The following is a 24,488-nucleotide window of genomic DNA, read 5'->3' on the forward strand; positions in this document are numbered from 1 at the left end:
ATTATTAGATTTCTTCACCTCATTTACAGCAAACCCTTGAGGAGTTAAGCAGATAAGGAAATCCTGCAGGATATGGAAGATTTATTTTTTTTTTAATTTTAGGTGCTAATTTTAAAGGAACAGACATTTGAGCAGGTATTATAACTTGTACAGAGACTCTTTCAAGTACAAGAAATCTGGAACTGCCACTGTTTCAGAGGCAAATAAAATCTGGGGTTTTTTTCCTAAGCCAGGTTGAATTAATTGGAAAGAAATGAACCCATTATTTCTGACTGATTCAGATGGGCTTAGGAAGGAGATTTTGAAGGCTGGTAATTCTGAGAGAGGAATAGGATGGCATTTTGCATGAAATATCTAAATGATTATCAGTGATTGCAATATCCAAGTCAGGCTGATGAGCTCTGTGCAAGGCCATCATTTAGCAATCTGCAGCAGCTCACTGAGCAGTTGGTGCTTTATTGGTGGCTTTGGGTAATAGTGTGAGGGAAAGAAGGGTTGGAGAGCACACAGAAATGGCTGCAAAGAGGGAGGAGACAATGAAAACTGCCTTGGTCTCAAGGAAGCTTTGCAGAGAACCTTTTAAACCCATCTATCACAGTTATTCACACACTGCTGGTGCTGCAGTGTCCAGGATGTGCTGCTTTAGACACCCACGGTGGCAAAGGCTGGAAAAGCACCACAACCAGGGTGACTCTGGGCTGACTCTCTGAAAATGGGTGAGCTCTCAGCTCTCTGGGAGGATGCTGCTGCTCAGGGCTGGGAGAGTGCCCTGCTTTGCCAGGGAAATGGTGTCAAACCCTTCCTGCAATCTGTGGTATTTTCTGGGACCCCAGGATGAAGGAGGAACTGATTAATCTGACTCCATGTTCTTAGAAGGCTAATTTATTATTATATTATATTATAATTTATTATTTTATGGTATTATATTAAAATAATGCTATACTAAAACTATGTTAAAGAATAGAGAAAGGATACAGACAGAAGGCTACAAAGAATAATGATGAAAACTCATGACTCCTTCCAGAGTCCTGACACAGCTGGCTGTGATTGGTCATTAAGTCAAAACAATTCACATGAAACCAATCAAACAATGACCAGTTGGATAAACAATCTCCAAACCACATTCCAGAGAAACAAAACACAGGAGAAGCAAAATGAGATAATTATTGTTTTTCCTTTTTTTCTGAGGTTTCTCGGCTTCCCAGGAGAATAATCCTGGGCAAGGGGATTTTTCAGAATATGTGAGAGTGACAACAATCCACAGTGCAAATCAACTCATGTGGGGCTCCCTCCTCCAAGTGGCCTTTTCAGTTCACTTGACTGGAGTTGGAGGGAGATGAGTTTTAAACTCTGTGCCTGCTTCTTCTTACATATATGGAGAGTCTGTCCTCTTTCTTTAGCTGCTCTGGATGCTATTGAGCGATTTATCTTATCTATTTTTATTCTTATGTATTTGCTAGATAAGAAGCAACAAGCGCTGCATCTGATATTTTCAAATCAGAGAGCAAAGAGTAAATATTTAATGTGATAAACAAGTATAAATACTGAATATAATGGGTTTGGATTTTTCCTTATGATGTTTTGGCTGCAGTTACTCAGATGCCCTCCTGCAAGGCTTCAATATGGATGGTGCTGCAGGATGGTGCTGCTCCTTCCCAGCATAATAATCCATATTTAATGTGTCACTGCTGAAATGATAATGTACACATATAGCTGCTGACAAATGTACCCCTTTTGTTTCCCAGAGTAACAAGTTGTCACACTGGTTTCATATTTATCCTCTCAGTCTCTGAAAATAATGAAAAATACTCTTGCAATCTCATTTACCCCTGGTAGAAGACAATTCTGAGAGCACCTGTCTTTCTCCCATCCCTGAACACCTGCTGGGAGGGTTTGTGCATCAGCTTTTCCTCCTGGAGAGTTTTCTCTCTTTGACTTTTTCTCAGCATCCCCAAAGAGAGTGTCACTCTGCCCTGAGCAGCGTGGGTGTGCCATTGTGCTTCCTCCAATCCACAGCCCCAAGAACATTCCTGCCACCCAGCCACTGCCTCATTTTCCCACCTGCTCTTCCCTTAATTGCCATAAACTGCAGAATTACACTGCTACAAGGCTGGGTTAGCCCCTCAGGGCAGGGCTTTAAACACCAGCATGTACACATGGTTCTGGGCTTTACCTGTCCAAGCAGGGAGGTGCCTTTAAAACCCCTGAGCTTCCCTGGCTTGGGAGGACATGAAAGCTCATCCAGTGCCATGCCATCCATGGGCAGGGACAACTTCCACCATCCCAGGTGGCTCCAAGCCCCATCCAACCTGGCCTTGGACACTTCCAGGGATCATGGAGCAGCCTCAACCTGTGCCAGGGGCTCCCCACCCAACCAGCCCTGCTGTGGGAGTTTTGTTCCTCCATCAGAAGTAACTCCAAACTTTCCCAGGATGGGGACACTCATACCTGTGTTGGTCTCTCCTTTGGTGCATGAGAAGTGTTAAACTCACAGATTTTGGGTGGTTCCCCTGGGTGAGTCTCTCCTGATAATGCTCACACAGAGAAATTCCTGCATTATTACGTTTTTAGCATTATCACGTATCAGTTCCGCTTCGGTCCTGCCGAGCCTGAAAGCTAATCCAGATCCCAAAAGCAAGTCAATGCCAATTAAAAAAAAAAATTGACAGTTACAACAGAATCTTCTATACAAATTGTTTATTTCATCCAAGCATGGAGCTGGATTAAAAATTGCTTAAAAATCCTGTTGCAGCTGGCTACTCAAATAATGCTTTGGTAAGGCTGACAAGGACTTGGGTGCTCAAACAATGCCTGGGGACAGGTGGCCCCTGCTGCTTGATGGGCTTCTTAAAATCACTTAAAACTGAAAGTTTGCAGAAAGAATTTAAGATTAACTGCACTGGCAGCAATTAATGGAACTGTCTTAAACATCTTTGTGTGAGGTAGAGGCCGAATCCCAATCTCCCTCCTCCTTGCTTGGGCTTTTGGCATCAGAGCTCAGAAACAATGTTTTGTTTCTTTTGTCTTGATCATTTTTCTCTCAAATAGTTTTCCTCCAGGACTTTACTTCCATTATTTCCATATCCATTCAAAATTTATGCCTTCCAGCTGAAATTTTTACGGTGCCTAAATCAAAATGGCCCCATTATAAACTTATAGCCAGTTTGGTAATGTAACAACTTAATATTGTTATATAAACATGTTTCCTGCAAGAAAATTTGTTTTGAGTGAAACCATATGCACATGTTAATGGGAAATATTTTTCACACTTCTGCTTTTTTGCCATTCTTTGTATTTGTCTAAATACTTATTAATAGCATCCTTCTGAAACTTCTCTGATGAGACCATACAGCAGATTTTTTTGAAGCTGTAACTGGAGTACAATTTTAAATGTCTTGGATGTGATTCCAAACAGAGCTGTACAAGAGTAAAATAACATGCAGTCCTTGATTGATTATATAGCTGTAATTATACTTAGGGACTGATATTATATAAACCACTGGAGCAAAGCTCCCTCCATACATAAACCATCATTTGCTGGTTTATGTGTAAATCAATCCATAAGGGCTTCTCACTGTGGAGCTTCTGCTGGGGAGCTTGATGGAGTGATTTTTATTTGAGTTCACATTGTGCTCTTTGGAGAGGTTGCAGCTCTCATTTGGACTCCTTCCCACCTTTTTCCTACGGTGAAGCAGTTGCAATACTTTAGGGGAGGTTGAAGTTGTGAATTTTGACAGGTTTGAGGTAACCTCCATTACTTTCCAACGCGACACTGCATTTTGTTTATCCTGTAAATCATGCCTCCGAGGAAGATCTGCCTGGCAAGCAATGCTTCCTGGAGCTTGGTGTCTCACACCTTGGTTTCCTGGGAAATTTAGTGCAGATGATTGTTTAGCTGTCAGCATTGGCTGTCCACTTGATTTTAAAAATATTGCTTCACCCTCGAGAGGTTTCTGACCAACCTACAGGCAGTGGATTGTGGGTTAGGGATGGTTGGGGTCGGGAGGGACCTTAAGATCATCTCACTCCACTATCCACCATCCCAGGGTGCTCCCAGCCCCGTCCAGCCTGGCCTTGGGCACTGCCAGGGATCCAGGGGCAGGCACAGCTGCTCTGGGCACCTGTGCCAGGGCCTGCCCACCCTCACAGCCAGTAATTCCTTCCCAATATCCAATTTACCTTTGCCTCTGTTGGTTTGCAGCCCTTCCCTCTTGTTCCCCGTCCCTCTTCAACTCTCCTGGGCCCCTTTAGTCCCTGGAAGTGGCTCTGAGCTCTCCCTGGAGCCTTCTCCAGGCTGTCTCCATAGAAGAGGTGACAAATATTTGACTGTTTTTTGCTCTGTGTTGTTGTGTGAAAATGAGAGGGATGTTGTCCCATGTCAGGCCATGTTTTGTGTCACATTTTATCCCAGCCTCACTTCTGAGGGGAGGCGATCAGCTCAGAGCTCCCCTATTTGAGCAGTAAATGTAGTAAATTTGTTTTTTCAGGTGTTTATTGTATTGTGGGGACTTGTGTTGAAATTCATCTCCTGCCTTAATGTCCACCCACAGCTGGAAAGGCCTTTTCACTCTTCTCCATGGCTGCCTCTCCTCACTTCACAGGAAGAACTTTGCCCTTCCCTTGGCTCTGCTGCTTTTCCCTTTTCCATGTCAAATTCCCTGGAGAACGTGCAATGTTCTTCCCTCTCGGCAGGGAGAAATGAGCTCTGGTTCCCCAAATATTTTCACAGATTTTTCTGAAAAGCAAAGGCCTTCTGTATTATCTCATAGTGCCTTAGTTTTCATGTGACTCCCTTTGTGGGTGACAGTTTGAAAAGCCTACAAATATCTATTGGATTTTAATAGAAGCAAATATATGGATTTTCCCTCATCACATGTAGCAGGTTTTGAGCCATGACTTCCCTTTACCAGAAAGAAAAAGTTTTCTCCTTTTTTATGAATAAAATATATTTATCTAAATATATATTATAGAATACATTATTTATTATCTATATATATATTATAATTTAAAATAAATATATTGTATAATATATTTATTATTAATATTCTAAATATTTATTATAAATGTATTAAAATATACTATACAATATATTATTTATTATCTAAATATGTATTATATAATATATAAATACAAATAAATAAAATATCAAAACATATAAAATGGTAGAGAAAATATGTATTTATAGACATAACATTTATATATTTGTATTTATTCCTATCTGTTTTAAATAATGAATATATTAATGTGTTTATCACTAGGTGCAATGATTTCTTTTTATTTTCCTGGTATAGGTGCTGGGATTGCTCATCTGTATGAGCAATATATAGAACATATTACTATATAATATAGTATATAATACTTCTATATCTGCTATAACTTAAAAGAAAAGAAAATAATGGACCTCCCACCTCTCTCTGCTGCTCCAGTTGTCTGCATTGAATAAATATCCCGTCTCCTGTTCAGTGGCAGCTGCTGCCTCTGTACAGCAGCTTCTTCTACACCAAGTTTGCTCCTTGCATGTTACATGCAAACTTATTTTCATAAAGTCATTACTGAAACCCTAAATGTGGCCTCAGGCTGAAAAACATCCTGAGTTTTGCTGGATTTAATCTTTTGGATTTTATACTTTTGATACCTAACAGGTTTATTTTTCCCAAGTCCTCCTCCTTCTCCTGTATTTCTTTTTAATCCTGCTTTTCCAAGCAACACTCCTTTGCATTTTTTCCCTCAAGTTTCTGCCCAGATGGAGAGTTTTATATGTTCTCAGCAGTCAGGTTTTGTTGTGCAGGGTTTTTAGCAGCAAGGTCAGTCCACAGGAAGTTCTGTTATTCCTAATGAAGGATAGGTGGCACTCTTGTTATTTTTGTTTGGCTCCTGAAATAAATCAGGTGTATGTACTCTCTCAGATTTCTTTTTATAGAGTAAGTGCTTTAGAGAGTCATCTTGAACATGAAGAGGATTTGATTTTATTATTTTTTTTAAATGTGAACATGTACTTCAGTTGCCTGAGTCTGTGGCTGGATCACAGTACTCTCTAGGAAGAGAAAGTGTTATTTTCATGAAGACCTTAAGGAAGAATGCTCACCTATATGGCACTGCCTCATTTTACTTATAAAATTTTGGATTGTTTTTTCTATTTTCTTACTGTTTAATAAGGCAATGAAGAAAGCCAGCAAAGCCTTTAATGTAATTTAAACTCCAGTTAATAATACCTTTATACTTTGTATTTTCTTGTTAGTTTGGGATTTGAAGCAGAGGCTTAAGCTGGCATGGTAATCCTGGCAGTGCACGTTAACAAGTCCCAAACAGTGCAGAGAGCCTTTATTCCTTAAAGCAGGGGAGTAAATCTGCCTTGCCCTAATTCTATCAATTCATTGTAAAATTGGACAAGTTTGTGAGTTTGTTTTCTCTCAGGCTCCGGAAATGTGAAGCGCAGCACAGCCCATGATGGTGAGGTTTGATGTGTGTGGGGTGTTCTGGAGCTTTACAGGAAGTTTGGGATTCTGGGATATTTTCCCTCCTCAGGTTCTGTGGAGGGGTTCCAACCTTGATGCTCTCTTGCTGCAAATCAACTCCATGTCCTTGCTCCCCTATCCTTGGCCTCCTCTGGATGAGGCCAAATGCTCCGCTGACCTCAGCCCTGCTCCTCTGGATCCTCCTGTCAGTCCATGGATTCTGCTCCTGCTCTCCCCAGAAAGAGAAGATCTCTTGCCCCAAGGCTGAAAGGATGAGAAAAGTTTCCATCCTGCCTCTGTCCAAGAGTGTGAATCTCTCCCACGTGAACATCCAAATACTCAGAATTTTGTGTTCTGGCCATGGGAACATCTCTGTGATGGGCTCATGGCCTTCTCCGTGGCCTTCTCCATGGCCTTCTCCGTGGCCTTCTCCGTGGCCTTCTCTGTGGCCTTCTCCATGGCCCCAGACTTTTCACAGAATCACAGAATTTCTAGGTTGGAAGAGACCTTTGAGATCATCGAGTCCAACCCATGTTCTAACACCTCAACTAGATCATGGCACCAAGTGCCACATCCAGTCTTTTTCTTTTCCAGGGAATTTCCCATCTGAAGCCCTCAAAGCAAAGCCCATTCCCAAGCTCTGAATCTCCTGTAAAGCTGCTTTGGTCATGTGGTTTATATAGAAAGTTAAATAGGAAATGTGGAAGGAAAAGGAGATGTTGATTCCAGAAAAAACCCCCAAAACACTTGTGTAGATTTCATTGGACATTTCACAGGAGGTGCTACTCTCTAAGCATGGCATAATGTGCTTTGTGGCTTTTAATATTTTTTTTTTCCAAGCTTAAATTTTAGTAAACTACAGTTTAGATTTCTGGACTTTATCCTGGGGTTCTATGAACTTAGATGAAAGCAAATCTCTCTTGAAAGAATTTCCAATCTAATTTAGTTTTTAGGTATCTTCACATTAAAATATTTAGTTAGTATATACTCACTAGGGAAAGAGTGTTTGATTTTAATTTTCATGATGATTGGATTATGGAACTAAAAGTTGATTGAAGAAGTTATTTTGGTTTATTGGTTGAGGGAACATAACTCGGCAGTTTATTTTGCAGTTTATATTTTTGGTGCCATCTCACGTAACGCAGGCTTGTGTATTACTCATCCTTCCCATCTCCTGCAAAGCCTTTTGGATTTTTTATTTCTCTTTTTAATTTCAATACCCTGGAGTGTTTGAATTGAAGAGTCTCAAATAAAAATCTATTTTGGGGCAGGAAGTTTTCTTGATGTTTTGGATAACATTTACTTCTACTTTCTAATGCCAAATCATCTTTCAGGCTGATGCCATTAAGGCAGAGAATTTTGTGGTTTGTATAATAATACAAGTCCCAAATGGTGGCAGTTATTGAAGTTAACACTTTTTGCCCAACTGTGGGAGTACCAGCATCTTTGAAAGATTCCAATTTTGGTTCTTATTTATGCTTGACATTTAATGTGCTTGACATTCTGATTATTTTACACCTACCTAATTTCTTCTAGCTCCAGGGATAATGACAATATTTTAAGCATCTGTGAAGTGTAGCTGTGTGTTATGGAGCAGGTGCAAGGCTACAAATGGAAGGAAAAAGTCCCTAAACTATTTCTGGAATCATTGTTTCTTTTGTGTTGCATATCTCAGGGTCAGGTAGAGTTTCTCACCAGCTTGGTGTGGTTACCAGTATTAGCTTTACTAATATTTCATATCCTGTTATTTAGCCATATGCCTATCTGTGTGTGTATAGATATAAATAAATCAAATAATGTGGACTGGGTGCTCACATGGTGTCCTTTGTGATATAGGGGCAAGGAATTAGAGAGAGAGTTTCCCAAGTTGTTACTGGAGATTTATATTTTCCCTAAATTTTGAATTAAAATAACATAAATTTCAGCCCTTTAAACTGAGCTCATGTGTCCGTGGCACACTTTTAGTGTAGAACTTAGAACTGTGTCTTGGTTTATAGATAATTGGGATATAACCAGATAAATGAAAATATATGGCAAAAAAATTACCCAAATGAATGTAAGTACACTCTGTGTAAAGTCCTTACTCTCCCTTTGCAAAGTAATTTTATTCATCTTTTTGAGTCATATTCCCATTTATTATGTGGTTCCCTGCAGTCATGTCAGGTTTTAGGCTCTTTTGAAAAAGTTAAATTGGTTATCAGGGATAGAGGATGAAAAGAGTGGGAAACCCAAGTTCTTCACAGGAGTGCAGCTGGTGGCCACAAATTCCTTTTTCATGTACTGGGAATCTCCTGTTGCATTTGGCTGTTGACTACATGAGGAGCGACAGAGAAACCTTAAAATAGTTTATTTTACAGACCATGTGGGTACATGTTAAATACCTGCCCAAAACAATCACCATGGCCCAGCCAGGGGTCCTTGGAGCAGCCCTGACTGAATGGGTTTTAGGAACAATTTAAAAAATTCCTTTATTTTGCAATCTTGCCACCTGGTGGTATAGCCTGATAATAAATATTAGGTTAGAAACCTGTTCCAAAAGTCATCTTTTCTTTGGTAGACAGGGTGTTGAGACTGGGATTTCAGACTGGGTCCTACACGGGGTCCTGTTTGTAACAGGCAGGTTCAGGGTGTTCCTCCTCCACTGTGTGGGGCAGCGCAAGGCTGTGCATCCCTTGGCATTCAATAGCACAGAGTCACATCAGAGGCTGCCTTGTCTTGGATGGGACCTTAAAGCTCATCCCATTCCATCCCTGCCATGGCAGGGACACCTTCCACTGTCCCAGGGTGCTCCCAGCCCTGTCCAGCCTGGCCTTGGGCACTGCCAGGGATGCAGGGGCAGCCACAGCTGCTCTGGGCACCTGTGCCAGGGCCTGCCCACCCTCACTGGGAAGGATTTTTTCCCTAATGTCCCATCTAACCATAATGTCTGACAAGGTAAAGCTATTCCCTATGTTCTCTCACTTGTAAATCATCTATCTCCATCTTTCCTGCAGCCCCTCCAGGCCCTGCAAGGCCACAATTCCATCACCCCAAAGCTTCTCCTGTGCAGGTGAACAATCCCAGCTGTGCCAGCCTTTCCTCCCAGCAGAGCTGCTCCATCCTCTGCCCATCCTGGGGCCTCCTCTGGTGCCTCCAGGTCCCTCCTGTGCTGGCCCAGGGCTGGGGCAGCTCTGCAGAATCCCCCCTGCCCTGGGCTGAGCAGGGCAGGGGATTTGGGGTCCCAGACATGGCTGGGGATATTTTGTGGTCCTGGAACTCTGTTATGCATTAACATTCACAATACATTTGAAATGTGGTTTATAAGGGAATGGTGTCCATGTCCTGCAAGTCCCAGGTAAATTGCACAAACTGAACTGAGCTAAATTAGAGTGAGAATATTTAAAGGATGTTGCTATGCCTCAAACAAATGCCATCAATATGGAACTGAAATGTGTTTGGATAGTTGGAATGTTCATTTGGGCACGAGGTGAAGGCTGAATAAAGCCCATGACGTGCCAAACCTGGCAGAGCTGACACAGTGGCAGGACCATGGGGGGGAGTCACTCCTTTATGCTAATCCAAGCTGAAGCAGATGTGATCCTACTGGTGTCTGCAGGGAAATCCTCATTTATAATGAAAGATGTTTTCACATGGTGTTCAAAGGGCCTTAAACAATCCAGTTTTTGCAAGCTGAACCCACTCATGATTTACTGAGGGGTGTGATGAATTGGTCATTAGCTGGAGCTCACAAGGCAGAAGTGGATGTTTGCTCTCCCAGGAGGGTCCCCTCCAGCTCTGCCAGATGCTGTGGTTTGACACCAGAGGAACCCAATGTAATTCTGTGCTTGGGTCAGACATGGCATCCTGCTGGAGCACAGCAATCCCTTTTAGTATCAAAACATGAAAAATGGATTTATTTCTGTCTGTCCTTATAGTGTAAGGATGTGTTCCCTCATCCTGTCCAAGGAGGGCCTCTCCTTGCCCCTCATTCCCTGCACCTTCTTGAGCAGGGAGACTTTCATAGTCTCCTTATGAAAGCAGCCAGAATGTCACTTATTCACCATGACATCTCTGTGATGACCCTAAGACCTCTCAATTATTCCCTTCCAAGTTCTTATGTCATGCAAGGAAGAGCAGGGGAATGTCTCCCCTCTGCTCCTGCCCTCTCTGCTGGCCTTTCCCTCACACATGGAGTTTTCAGCCTCCAAAAACATTAAAAATCTCATTTATTTACAAATATGAGAGGCCAGAGTGCTACAGCTCTGATAATTGGGTAAACCAGATATCATTGGGACTGTTTTCAAGCTTTTAATTCACATCTTTGGTCACAGAGTTGGAACTTTTTAATCACTTGATTTTACTGCAAGATGTCCCTAACTATTTATGACACTGGATGTTTGCTCTTGGATCTGTTTCTCCTGTGGGGCATCCTTTAGATCAATCCTTGTTTGTTCTATTAATTTGCTTAATTCTCTGGGGTTTGTCAAGTCTAATTATCTTCTTTCTTTCTTCCAGTTTTGAAATCAAGATTGATTAGCCAACAGGAGAAGACCCAGCTGGTTATGTGACTCAGAACCCTGTTCATGAGGCACTTGCTTGTTTTTACAAGACAACTGTAAGTTGCTTCTTTTCCTTTTCCTCTATCAAAATAAAAAATCAACTGTTGTAACCTCATAGAAATTCTAGAACATTCTTGAGGAATTCATTTTGATTGGTAAAATCTTGAATTTTGGCTTGGTGATGCCAGGCAAGGACCAGACGTGCTCTATTCACTTTACCAGAGCTTTTTTTCTCACATAGTGATGGTTTTACATTTTTGAATTGTTTAAGGAGAGATTCCCTTGGTTGGGAAGATCAATCTGCTGTCTCTATACGTTGTGCTATGTGACATGTGGGATCAGGGAATGTGACAAACCTGTTTGGAGGGCTCTGCTGTGGGTTGTGTGAGGAGATGCTGAATCCCAGCATGGCAGTGGTGCAGGAGGAGTTGGCTCCTCTGTAAACGGGTACCTCTGGCAGAATTCTGCATTCTCCCAGGCCACCAGACCCTGGAGATTTGGACTAAAAAATAATTTCTCTGTACTTGATGTAGACAGGTGTTTTCCCACAATTATGAATTTTTTAAAATTTTTTTATTCATAAAGCAAACCCTCAATTTTACTCAAACTGGAATTTCTCAGGTAAAGTATCAGTTATAGTCTGGAATGCAGAAATGAAAGTTCCAGCAGCAACAGTGCATGGCTTAATTATTTTTTTAAATCTATATCATGAGCCATGTTTTATAAGCTCAACTTAATCAAATTATTAGAGCCAGGTGGAGTACTGATACATTTGTCACCGTGTTTGGTGTGGTGTGGATCTAATTTACCATTTTTCACTTGTGTGGAAATGCTCTGCCTTAGCAGTGATGAGACTTTAATTTCTGTAACCAGGTGGTGGGGGGTTCAATTATTGAATTTTGAAGCCATACATTTACAGGATGTTCTGCTTAGATGAGCAGGACTCCAGCCAGTGCTATTAGGTGTGGGGCAGCACCACATTATCTCCAGCTCTTCTTTAGTTATAACTGCACTGAAAGCCAGGCAGGCTGGGTTGGCTGAACTTCATAATCTTGTTAAAATGGCTTTGCCCAACTGCCACTGAATGTAAAAAAATTCCACTGTTTTGTACAAGCTGGTATTTATTCTGAATTTTCTCTTGAATAGCAAGTGATTCTTGTGACTTGCAAGTGCATGTACAATCTGCATTTTCATTTGTTGCCTTTCTTGTTGCTGAAGGTTCATTAACCAAGGAGGAAAAATGAGGTATAATGGTCAAACTATTAGAGAAAAAAAGGGAAAATAGCACTCACCAGCAAGTGAGTTTTGGGCTTATGAAATAGCAGAACCAATAATAAAGAAAAATTAGTAAGTATTAACAGTGAAATGGAATTTTGTAGAGTGAAGTATAAGCTTAGTATTCATTTTTATGATTGCAAGGAGATGTCTGAGCAAATTTGCTTTATGACAACAATAAATATATTCCAAAAATATTGAGATTATTAGCAAGTTATCAGGGAAGAGAGAATCAGACTCTTTTTTTCAGCAAGTAAATATGGAGAACAGAGAGATAACAATTGCACCCTGTTGCTTTGGGTGTCTGCTCACAGAACTCTCCCTCTCCTATGATGTGTGTGGAACAGACTTAAAGCTCAATAGGAGAAGCACAAAGAAATGAATAACTCAGATTAAAAGGCTTTGCTGGTTTTCTGTGGGTAATGAAGGAAACTCTCCATAGATTAGAGCTCTAAGTTCTGGGTAGCTGCTCTGCAGAATACTGCACAAACTTGTTTTAGATTAATTTTTCTATATTGTATATTGAGAAACCTGTTAGGAAGTTGATAAAAAAATTATATTATACAAAGTGGCACTTGCACAGATTCAATGCATTCAAAATATTATGTAATGTAAATGTGGAGAGAAATTTCACAAAGGTTTGCTCTCTTTTTCCACTGCTGATTTCCAGATGGATTTCCACTCAGGTGATGAGTGTACCTATAGTTCTCACCTCCATGTAAATGTTTGATAGTCTCTTCTAGCTAAAACCAACCCAGCTTCTATCAAAATGTTCTAATGGGTGCCTATATTTTTTCAGTATAGAGCAGAATGAAAACATGGTCATAATGACTGTGTGGGCAACTGTGCCATCAAATATTGCAGCGTGCTCAGCATCACTTCTCCCTGACAGCAGCAGTTTGTCACTGGTGCTTTAATGAAGGTTTTAATAGGTGCCACAAGCTGTGCAGACCAAATATTGTGCTTGTCTTTCAAAGCAATATGGATTTGAGCTTCATTTCCCTCCCAAACTCTTAAAACAAGTAGTCTATAATCTATTTGTCAGACATTTAAATGTCTGTTAGAGACTGAAAAGCAAAGACAGACTTACTAGAGAGGGAACTTTCTTAGTCATTCAGCTATTAAAAAAGAAAAGCCTCCCAAGGTTTTTGTCCCCCTTTTTTTTTTTTTGCAGAGAAATAAGCAGAGTTTGAAATACTGTAATTTTCTCTATTTCTCAGTATAATAGTTTCAATTCCTGTTGTGGAAGGCAAGCTGCCAGGCACAACCACACAGTTCAGTGAGCTTGTGGAGATAAAAAAATTGTAACTCCCCACCAAAACAAACCTTCCTAGAGCCTTCAGTCTCTCCCATCCCATTCCAGGGTAAAAGGGGCTGAATCCCTGGATTGCTCAGTTTAACTTCCCTCCCAGCCAGAGCTGAGGCTGCACACATGGAAGGGGTTTCTGTTTGCACTGATGAACACGGAGCACCTGCTGTGGTCAGACCTTGGCAGGAGCTGCAGACAAGAGCCAGGAGGTCCCAGTGCTCTGGGAATGCTCTGGGAACGTGTCTGCTGAGCTCAGGAGCCCACAAGGATTTGCTCTTCTCCAAGGCAGCTGCAGGTGTTGTCCTCTCCTAAAGACGTTCCCATCCTTCCTGGATTTGTTTTGTCATCCCTGTGATTTATTTGAGTTATTAAGGAGATGCTTTGGGCTGTGCTGTTATTTCTGTGCTGCTCAGCACTGAAATGCCAGCTGGAGCTGGGGATGGAAAGCTGAAGGAGTGGTTTTATTTTGTGTAGCTGCACCTGCTTTCCCCTCCTGGCCTGTAATTGCAGGGCACTGGCAAGGCGCTGAGACTTTTCCAGTAGTGAGGACACCTTTGGCAAACAGCTTTTGTCACTTCTACACCTCCACTGGGGGCAAACAGTGAAGCATGGGGCTCCCCCCACTGCAATTCCCAGCAGCTCATCCCAAACAATGAGAGATGTCAGCAAAGCCTGGTTTGCAGGTGGGATGTCAGAGACAGCACCATCCATCCTTCCATCCATCCCTCCATCCCTCATCCATGGATTCCACCCATCCATCCATCCATCCATCCATCCATCCATCCATCCATCCATCCATCCATCCATCCATCCATCCATCCACCCATCCATGCATCCATCCATCCATCCATCCATCCATGCACCCACCCATCCATCCATCCATCCATGCACCCATCCAGTCCCTGCATTTCAAGGGGAAGAAGAGCCTGTTCCTTTTTTCTGGCACTTGTGAATGTGGTCATGCTCCTTCAGAGGGCTTGTGCAGAAGCAGAGCAGATCTGTGCCTACAAAAACCTGCACATTCATCTTCTCTGTGCACAAATAAATTAAATATATAAATATCTGTGAATGAATCTGAGCTCTTCCCTAGAGCTACCTGTACATTCATTTTCTCTGTGCACAACTAAATTAAATATATAAATATCTGTGAATGAATCTGAACTCTTCCTCCTTTGAAGAGCAAACTTCCTTTAATTAGTCTTTCCCTACTGTCTGATGTTAGTGACATTTATAATCATACAATTACTGCTTCATTTCAATTTTATGTTATTTTCAGAGGTCAGGAAGGGTGATATTCCAACATAACCATACTCAGTGAGAGGGTAACAGCTGACAGGAGTTCTTGCACGGGGTTCTCATCAGTAATCTTGAAGTGCATTAGAAAAATATGGATTTTTATCCCTGTTTTAAAGGTGATGGGAACTGTGGCCCTCTGAGGCTGCCCAGCATGGCTGTGCAAACCTCTCCATGTGTTTTAGTGCCTCAACATCCCAGCAGACTCCTGAGCAATATGTTAAAATACAATGTGGAAACACAAGAGCAAAAAAAATTTAACGGAATAAAATTAGGATTTAAAAGAAAAAAACCTGAAAAAATTGAACATATTCTTTCTGAATTCTGTATTCTGATTTGGTTCAAATCATCTCTTGGACAGATTAACATGAAGTTATTACATAATGTCAGTTAATTTTCTAATTAATGAGTGTTACCCTGGGATTTGAGTAATTCTCACCTATTTTGGTGTGACCTGAGTGTTAAAAATGGCAAAGAGCCTCAGTGTCAGGGGCTGCTTTTCCTTTCCCTCTCTGGCAGAGGGAACAGAGTGTTTGTGCTCCCCAGGATTCCAAGGAATTGAGCAACTTTGGGGAGGAAAAGTCAGGTGAGACTTCAGTGCCCGTTCAAGGGACAGGAGGAAATGTATTTGATTTATATCAGTTTATAAATGCCAGGCTGGCCCTGGTTTGAGTTCTGTGTGGCTCTGGGAGCCAGGCAGGATAATTCCTGCCATGTCTAGCAAGTAAAGTTTCCATGGAATTTTCTTGCACAGTAGGACATGATTGAAAGATTTTATTTTTTAAATCACATTTTCATACTCTCTTACTAAGTACTGTGTCATTATTATTTTTTTCTTTGTTACTACTTTTGAAACACCTTTCTGATTTAAAAATCTTTGGAAATGTTGAATGTAACTTAAAAGATAAGAGCTCATAGTAATGACAGTACTTTTATAGTATTCATTTTATTATAATTTATATATATATATATTAGTTTTGCATGTTGAGGATATTTATTTTTCCTGCTTTTTTAGTGGCTTTGCTTCACTCTCACCAGAAGAGCTGCTTTGAGGATTGTCAGGAAGTGTTAATTGTATGTTCTGAGTGTTTCTTTTTGAAAAAAGGCATTTTCAGGATTTCTGCACTGGCCACCTCTATAGGCACAATGGGAGCTCCTTGTAGGAGCTTTTGGACACATTTCCCTCTCTGAGGAAAGACAAAAAGCTCCAGGGAGCAGCTGCAGAGGAGAAATTCCTCCTGACTTGGGAGCAACCCTTGGTGATATCAATAAATTGCTTGTGATCAATAAGGAGCTGCTGCCTACAAAGGGAAATTCCTGTGTGCTGTTTGTGCTGTAGGGTTTTCCTTGGCAGGCTCTTTGATGGTGCAGGGTTTGTAGATGTGTTCCTGGATTTTTACTGGCTTCTGGCTCTTCCCGGAGCCCACATTTCTGCTGGTTTCTCCTAATGCAGAGCATAGAAATGGGAATTTTCTTAATGTGACACACAAGCATAGAAATGGGAATTTTCTTAATGTGACACACACAGAGGGCTGAGCACAATTCAAATGCTAATATGTAGAAATCAAATCTCACAAAGGAGTGTGTTAACATTTGTCTTTATTCACACTCTATTTCAAAGGATGTGTGCCAAGCCTTCCCTGACACTCAGAGCACTTTACACTGCACAAGTTCACCCCTGAAAGGCAGAGAGAAGCATTTCCTTTTTGCATAGTTTAAGTCTTTTGACCCCAAGGAAAGTGAATTTTTCCTTATGTGACCCCACCTGAGCCTGCTTTGCTGATTCCTCCACTTTCTCTTGCATTTCAGTGTTAAATTTCCCTTTTTAAGGGAGAAACTGAGCTGCATATATCCAACAGAGTCTGGATAAGGGATTTTTTCCCCCCTTAGCGGATTCTATTGCTTTCCTGGGTGCTGGGAAGTCTCTCCTTGACTTTGGTGTTCTTTCCTCTCTTTTCCAGTTTTCCCTGCCAGTAAATCAGCCCGAGCTCCTTTCAGACAAAACACAAGTTCCTTTTTTCACCTGATCCTTATTGGAATGTGCATTGAGCTCAGAGATGCTGCCCATCTCTGTGTTTTGCCTGCTCTTGGTTGTGGCTGCTGGAATTCCCTTGAATTCAGGAGTTGTGCTCTCTCACAGCAGCCCAGTGGGTGAATTCCCTGTTTGCTGAGCCAATCATTTCCCATTGCAATCCATTTTTCCCCTGGAGAATTGATCTGAGCCAGGGATATGAATGCCTATCCTGAATGGGTATTTGCTTCTGCCCAGCTTTTGCAGGGTTCTGTGATCCACTGCCCTTCCTGCAGGGCTTTTCCTGAGCTGGAAATTCCTTCAAATGCAGCTGGAGAGGAGTTTGTGACTGCTCCAGGATGGGACACCTTGGCCAGCTTCAGTTTTGGCCCTGACTTCAGGCTCCTGCTTTGTCACTTACTTGTCCCTGTCATATTCCACAGCACAGGCATAGATTAATAAAATGTGAAAACACCAAGAGCAAAAAAAAAAAAAAAAAAAAAAATTGGAATCTTAATGGAATAAAATTAGGAGTTAAAAAACCAAACCTTGAATTCTTTGGCTTCTCCATGCTTTGCACCATTTGGATGGATTGAGCAGCTTGTTCCTGAATCTCGTTTGAGATTTCCCCATAATCTCTCCCTGCAGATGTTGGTGCTTCAGTGCTCAGTGAAGTGATGCTTTGCTTTTTATGTTCTCAAGCAACACATGGTCTGCAGCCAGCTCCTGAAACTCACAAAGTATTTAAGAATGCGTTTAAATGCAAGGTCTTACAGAAAATGCAAATTTATTACTTGTCTCTTGATTCTCACCATAGATTTCTGGAGAGTGCTCTGAGGCTTTTTTTTATTGGTGCTATCACTACTTTGCCTTCATGCTTATGCTGATTGTCTTTCTTTGCCAGAGCCCCTTAGCACTTGTTATCAGTAGCTACAATTTCCTGCCACCTGTGGTGGAATATATTTCTTCATTATGAGCTTTTTGCTGCTTCCTCAAGTTTTGTCTTTGATTAGCTGCTATGGAACTTTTACACATCATCATCACTTGTCCTGCAAAACTTGATTTTCTGATAAATATGAAAATTGCTGCTTCCAGCTTCTGTTAGCCCAGATCATTTAGTGCCAGTTCTGGAGCCAGCACTGACCTGAGCTGATGCTAAATCCAGTGTGAGAGAATGTGGTGGAAGGCTGGGTTTTGTAGGGTTTATTTGGGATTTGTGGTCGTGATTTTTTCCCCCCTTTCCTTAAAGTGAAAGAATGCTGGAAATTCCTAGTCTGGGATCAGTGACTTACCTGAGCTGTGCTGGAATTTAGCAGAGATCACAACTTTATAGTTGGAATGTGGTGAACATTTTCTTAATCTTATTTGCAGCAACTTTACACCTCTGTTTTAGAATCTGTTATAATTTCAAGTATCTCTTTGTAAATGACAATGTTTAGCAGAAGTTTGCCACTTGCTGTAAAATCTTCTGGGAATGATGCGCTGTGAATCTTTCTGCCCAAAACCAAAAAGAAGAGAGCATAAATTACGTGAGCTCCTGGCTTTATAAATCCCAACATGGATCTTGTTCTTGTCCATTAAATGTTTTTTTATGGATTCAGTTTTTAAAAAAACACACTTTTTATTGCAGGAACAGCTGTCCAGCTTCTCTTCTGTAGCAGGTAGCTTCTTCTCTCCACCAGCATCATCTGGGATGAGGATAAAAACTGAGCTTATCAGAGTGTGATAAAAGGAGCATGTGTGTGTATGAAGGCAAATGTAAATTTCCAGCATCAAAAGGAGAACTTGGCAAGTGCAGATGTGTGGCTTAAACACAGTAGGAGGAGAGGGAAGGAAGGGTTTTGTTCCTTTGTGCTGAGCTCTGCTGGAGCAGCTGGGTGAGCGCTGCAGCGGCGCTGAGGCGGCGCCGGCGGTGAAGCTGCTGCTCTGTCTGGGATGCAATGATCCAGCAGATTCTGCCCTGGGGGACTGCTGAGGGAAAAGGAGAAGAATCATCCCCTCTAATCTTTATTGGCATTTTTATCTTTGCACTTTCTAACCTTACTGAGCCGCTGGATGTGAATTCCAGCTTGGAGGGAGATGAGTCTGTGTTAGTCTGTAGGAATTTGTGTTAGACTGGAGAACCCTAAAAGCCTGGCCATGAAGTGACCCCTGGCACTGCTGGAAAAGCTGTAAGGATGACCCAAAAGGGTGTCATCCTTCTCCCAAGTGCCTCTGCCACCCTCTGGGCTGCTCTGGCTGATGGCCTTTGAGCTTCTTTGATTGGTTCCTTTGGGTTTTTGTTTCATTGCTTGGTTTGGGGTTTTTTCCTCCAAACCTCACTGCTGAGGAATCTTGCCTTTCCCTATCATCTCACAGGTCCCCAGAGTGCCCAGTCCTCCCCTGTGAACCTCTCTGTCAGTGGTGCTGGAGAAACAGCACCAAAATGGGAATTTAACCAGTGCCCATACCAATTGAACTCTTCATTTTGGCCTGCAAGCATTTCTCCCTTCAGTGTGATTCCTGGGGAAATGACATGGCCATGGAGCATGGGAGACTCAGGGAGCTGCTGAATCCTCATTTCCTCACAAGCCTTTCAAAATTTTTCCAAAATCCCATCAAGTAGCATCCTTGAAAATTAGCAATGTGTAGTTTGAGGAGAGCTAGCAGCAGGTTCTTTCTTTATGGCGAGAGTTTAACAAGGAAACTTCTTTTTCCATGTCCAGTTTCAGACTTTCTGGATTAGAAGTGGCATCTGAACCAGAGCTTGGAACCACTAAGAGTGGGTCCTTTGTAGGGATGATTCAGGGAATTGTGGAGAGAAGCTGGTTGGTGGATTTTGCAGGTAGTGGGGTTGCTTTTGTGTGAACAGATTAGAGCAGGTCATGATTTTTGGGAAATCTGGTGAATGGGCAGCCAGTGAGGTCCTGTCAAACAAAGAGTGAGTGCTCCAGCTCAACAGCCCATGGCAGGGTCCTCTGATGGAAAGGAAAGGAAATTTCAAGGAAAGGAAAAGGAAAAACCAACCTGAGGCAATCAAATTACAGCCCCAGCCCAACTGTTGTAGTGTTTCAGACTAAAGGATGGTAAATTGAGATTGCAAAGGCTAAAGGAGGAGACTGCAAGAGCTCAAAAATGAGGTTATTAAGGATCAGAGAATTTCTATCTTGTCTTCATGGAGTTTAAATTAATTTTGGTAAGATACAGATGGGTAAAGAGCAAAAATTGAAAAAAAAGGAGAACCTGAAAAAAAAGTTATTGTAATCTGTATCTGAAAGAAAAATGGCAGAAACAGAAACCCCTCCAAATCACGATTACACTTTGAATATTGAGGATACAGAAAGGGCTGTAATGCACTGGATTTTTTTGCAGCTGAGTGTGTGTGAATACACAGGGGGTTGGTGTGCCTGTTCATACATGCACTGCTGGAGCTCAGCAGCAGCCCCAAGGTACAGCAAGATTTAAACCTGTGAAAAGCTTCACTTGTTTCCCATCTGGAGGCTCATTTGAATCCTTGGATTTGGCTGCAGAAGCCTTGACCTTTGTAATGGTGTTATTTATTTTTCCATCTATTTTGTACATGACGAGACTTTTGTTATTTCTGTGGTCAAATTTGAGTAAAACAGCTAATTTTCATACTACAAATTTAAAAAGCACCTAATTTAGATTTTTATTTTTCATTTTGCTTACAAAATGCCTGTTTTGCTCACAAAGCACTCTCTCATTATATGACATTTTAAGTTTTTGTGATGGTGGCTCAGTCTTTGTCTGTTAGGAGCTGGAAACTGGTTTGAATGATTCATTTTGAGCAGCTATTTTGGGGGTACTCACATCATCTTGGATGCAGCTCCACATGAAATGGATGGGAAAATGGGAGTTGATCTCCCTCCTCCACCTGGCAATTTAAATGAAAATCCATAACACTTGAGCAGGAGACTGTCCCTGGGATCTTTTTGGGAAGAACAGGCTTTAAAAATACAGCAGGGAAAAAAACCAAGGCAGGATCCCAGGGATGGTGGGAAATGGAGGAAATCCTGTGGGCAGTACCCAAAGTCACACTTGGCTTCAAGTCACAGATGTTTGCAGAGAAAATCAGCCAGAGCAGCTCCAGTGAAATTAAAACTGCAGCCAGTCAGGAGAGAGGCTCTGCTTGTGCTCTCACACATCGAGGCAGAAGGATTTGCTCCCAAAAGGGGTTTGGGGCTGTTTGTCACTGCTTGGGAAGGATGGAGGAGGGAGGGAGAAGACAGCTGTGCCATTAGAGCTCTAAAAGATAACCAGAGAAGGTCACTTCCCAAAGAGAGGAGTCAGATGTTTTATAAAGTGGGATTTTAAAAAAAGATTTCAAAATTTTGCACTGAGTAACAGTCGTGTCATTTTCGTGGCAGTGGCTCCTGGTTTGAAGTGGCTGCCAGTCTGTTCTGTAGCCTGTGAAATTCAGTATTATGAGCAAATGAAATACTGTGACAGTATTTTTATGACTATTTCTGAAGCACAGAAACAAAATGCGCTTTTGCTCATATACAATCAAAATGCAGTAGTGTATTGAGAAGGTTTATTGCAGTTTTGAATGAGCAGTGAATTTAGTGAAACTTTGTTACACTGAGCTTGGTTCCTTGTGGATTAATGAGAAATAATCCATATTCCTCAATGCAGGAAGAAATCATGTATAAAAAATACAATATTAATAATATTTTTCATGCAAGCTATGAATAATATAGTTTAAGGGTTTTGTTTCATCTCCATGCAGTGTTTTTTGGGTTTTGTTTTTGTTTGTTTTTTTTTCTTTGTTTATAGACTGGAGCTGTAATTTAACCCAGGCAAAAGTCCTGCAATATTACACATGCCCAGTTTGACCAGTCAGTGATGAATATTCACTGGTTTTGTGAGCAGATGGGATTCCAAGTGTGTGCAGAAATCCTGTCAGAAGTATTTCCTTTTGTACTTCTCATGTTCCAGTTCTTTTCACAGCTCTCCTTCCACTTGGGACATGTTTGGTGTGGAAAATCTGTGTTCTGACAAAATATTGAGAGGTGAACAAAGGGAGAGTGGCAGAAGTTTGTCTTCTCCACACTCTGAGAATGCCTGACACATTCTGGGTGTGCTCCTGTGCTCTGAGTGGGGATTCCTACCTGGACAAAAGGAAATTTGAACTCAGAATTTTGGATTCAGGTTTTCTGGGTGGAAAGCAGGGTCTGAGCAACTTTGTGCTCAGCTTTACCACCAAGAAACGAGTTATTCCCACCTAAATCCTGCATTGCTGTAAAAGAAAGGTTTTATCCTCATAAAGCTTTAATAAAGCCAAGGAATTCTTGCCAGTAATTTTACAATGCCAGTCCCATGGAGCTCTAAGGCAATGCAATCCACAGTATTTATAGAACTTCATTAAACATCACACCTGTTAATTATCCTTCAAATTGAGGACAGGGAACCAAAGCAACTCAGAATGAAGAAAAAATGACTCTGCCATGAAACCTTAATGATTCTTTCCATCCAAAAGTACATTCCCTGGGATTATTCTGCTAATTTTCTACCTCTGATTGTTTGGTAAATGAATTTATAAGGTGGTGCAGTACATTAGACTAGAAATTGTTTGGTGCTGGAGTCCTCTGGTTGTGTGAGTTTTGATAGACAAGACATTATTCACCATAATATCATTTCTATATCTGGAGTAACTCTGCCATCCAGGATTTAACAGCTCCTTCTAACAGATCACTAAAATTTCATCTTTGTGATTTTTTACCTTTTTCCAAAGTAGTCCTGTCACTCATATTCTGAAATAGAAGGAAATTTTCCTAGAAGCAACTCTTTGTGGAGAGCTCCTATTGCAAAATGCCCGATATCTTTACTGCAACTGATTTGAAAGTGCAAAAGGTCAAAAATGTCCTAATGTGGTTTGGCAACCCACCTGTCAGCACATCACATTTCAGAAGGGCTCTTGGGGCTTTGTAGAAATTGCATTTTTCATTTTGATTTTAATTTTTTACCTGGAAAGGATTAGGGGGAGGATTCAGCTGATGGCCGAGTGCTGAAACAGAAAATATTTTTAGAATGGAAAATGCATATTGGAAAAGATTTGGACTCAGAGGGATGGGGTATGAGGAAATATTTATAAACTTTAATTATGAGCAATAATTAGTGAGTGATGTAGGAAAAACATTTTTAGTGAATTTTTTCCATCTACAATGCCAGATCCCCCTGTTTATTTGCTCCTGGTTAGTGCAATATTATTCCTGACCTTGTTCCCTGCTGAAGAGAGATCTCACAGCAGAGTATCCTCCAACCCAAAATATCATTTCCTAGAGAGCAATATTGAGTCATTGATTTAGTTACTCACTCTGCCTTTCCATCACCCATCATTTTGCCAGAGCTGCTCCCTGGTGATGGTGACCTTGCAAGATGACAGATTAATTTCAGTGTCTGGGAATTTGTGCAGGCTGCTCCTTCACAATATGTGTGTACAAAATACAATATTCTTTAATTCATTAAAGCAGTTTAACTCTGTCCAACCCAAGAAACAGAAGCTTTAGGAACTCATCCTTTTTGTTTTCTGCTCTCTGCTTTTAAGTCCCTCCTGCCACCTGAAAATCCTTTGCCTCCGGTCTGTTCAGCAGCACAATGGAGCAGCATTCACGGAATTCCTACAGTGCCTGGATGCAAGATCCACACAAAATGTGTCACAAATCTCACAGTGAATGGGTCTGTGGGGTCCAAATGTCAAATTGTTGATGTCACCTGTGGGGAGGAGCTGCCCAGAGTAACTGGCATCATTCCAGGGCAGTGGGACTGGGTTCTCCAGGCACCTCTGGGACAGGCACTTCTATCTTGCTCTGTATCTATTACTGTATTCTAAAACCTTAAATTCTAAGTTTTCCACCCTGTGACATCACATATTTCTAATCAACTCCACACCCACAATCCCAGTGCTATCATTCAATTTTGGAAGCTTCTCCACAGCCTCAGGTCAATGCAGTGTTCTCTTGGGGGTCAGGGTCTGTCAGCACAGAAATTCTGAATTCCTCAGCATCCAGAATTCCAACAAGGACCTTCAGCAGCTGCTCTTAGAAAAGCAGGCACAACACCTTCAGTCCTCCTGGCTCCTCCCCAGATTCTCTGTGACAGCTTCACTGCTTTGATTTTAATCAAAATGGCTTCTGGGAAACTGCTTCACTGCCACTGATTAATGTGGAGATTTTAAAATAGGATTTTTAGACTGGAATTTAGGGAAATTTGTAAATATTTTCATAGCCCTGATGAAAACCACTCTGGAGTTTGCAGCCACCTGTTTTCCTTTGGGTTTGTTTGTTTGTTTTTAACTGATCCATATGGTTGCTGTGAATACATGGTCCATAAGATGCAGAGAAGAACATATTAATAACTGGGAGCACATGAAGGAATAACTTTGCAGTTGTGACTGTGCCCATGCATGTTCTGTTTGCTGTTGTGGGAAATATTAGTGAAAAGCTGTGAGAAGTAACTACAAAAAGCAGCTGTAACTTCTGAGGGGTACAGAGAATTCTCTTTTTGTGCACACCATGGAGTGTCCTGGGCAGAAGGGGTCTATGTTTGGTTTTGCACAGCGAATATGCACACTAGATATAGATGTTCTCCACTGGGACACTTCAGTT

General features: G+C 41.4%; 1 protein-coding gene across 2 annotated transcripts in view; it reads left to right on the forward strand.

Moving 5' to 3' along the window:
• Positions 1-24,488, forward strand: part of ATP2B2 (ATPase plasma membrane Ca2+ transporting 2) — a 404,082-nt gene that overhangs the window by 124,851 nt on the left and 254,743 nt on the right. For both annotated transcript variants that reach the window (XM_059479819.1, XM_059479820.1), the window contains exon 3: positions 10,950-11,049. The gene's annotated coding sequence lies outside the window, so the exon portion shown is untranslated. The remainder of the gene's footprint in view (positions 1-10,949; positions 11,050-24,488) is intronic.

The sequence above is a fragment of the Ammospiza nelsoni genome, chromosome 11, assembly GCF_027579445.1.
Source record: "Ammospiza nelsoni isolate bAmmNel1 chromosome 11, bAmmNel1.pri, whole genome shotgun sequence".
Lineage (NCBI taxonomy): Eukaryota > Metazoa > Chordata > Aves > Passeriformes > Passerellidae > Ammospiza > Ammospiza nelsoni.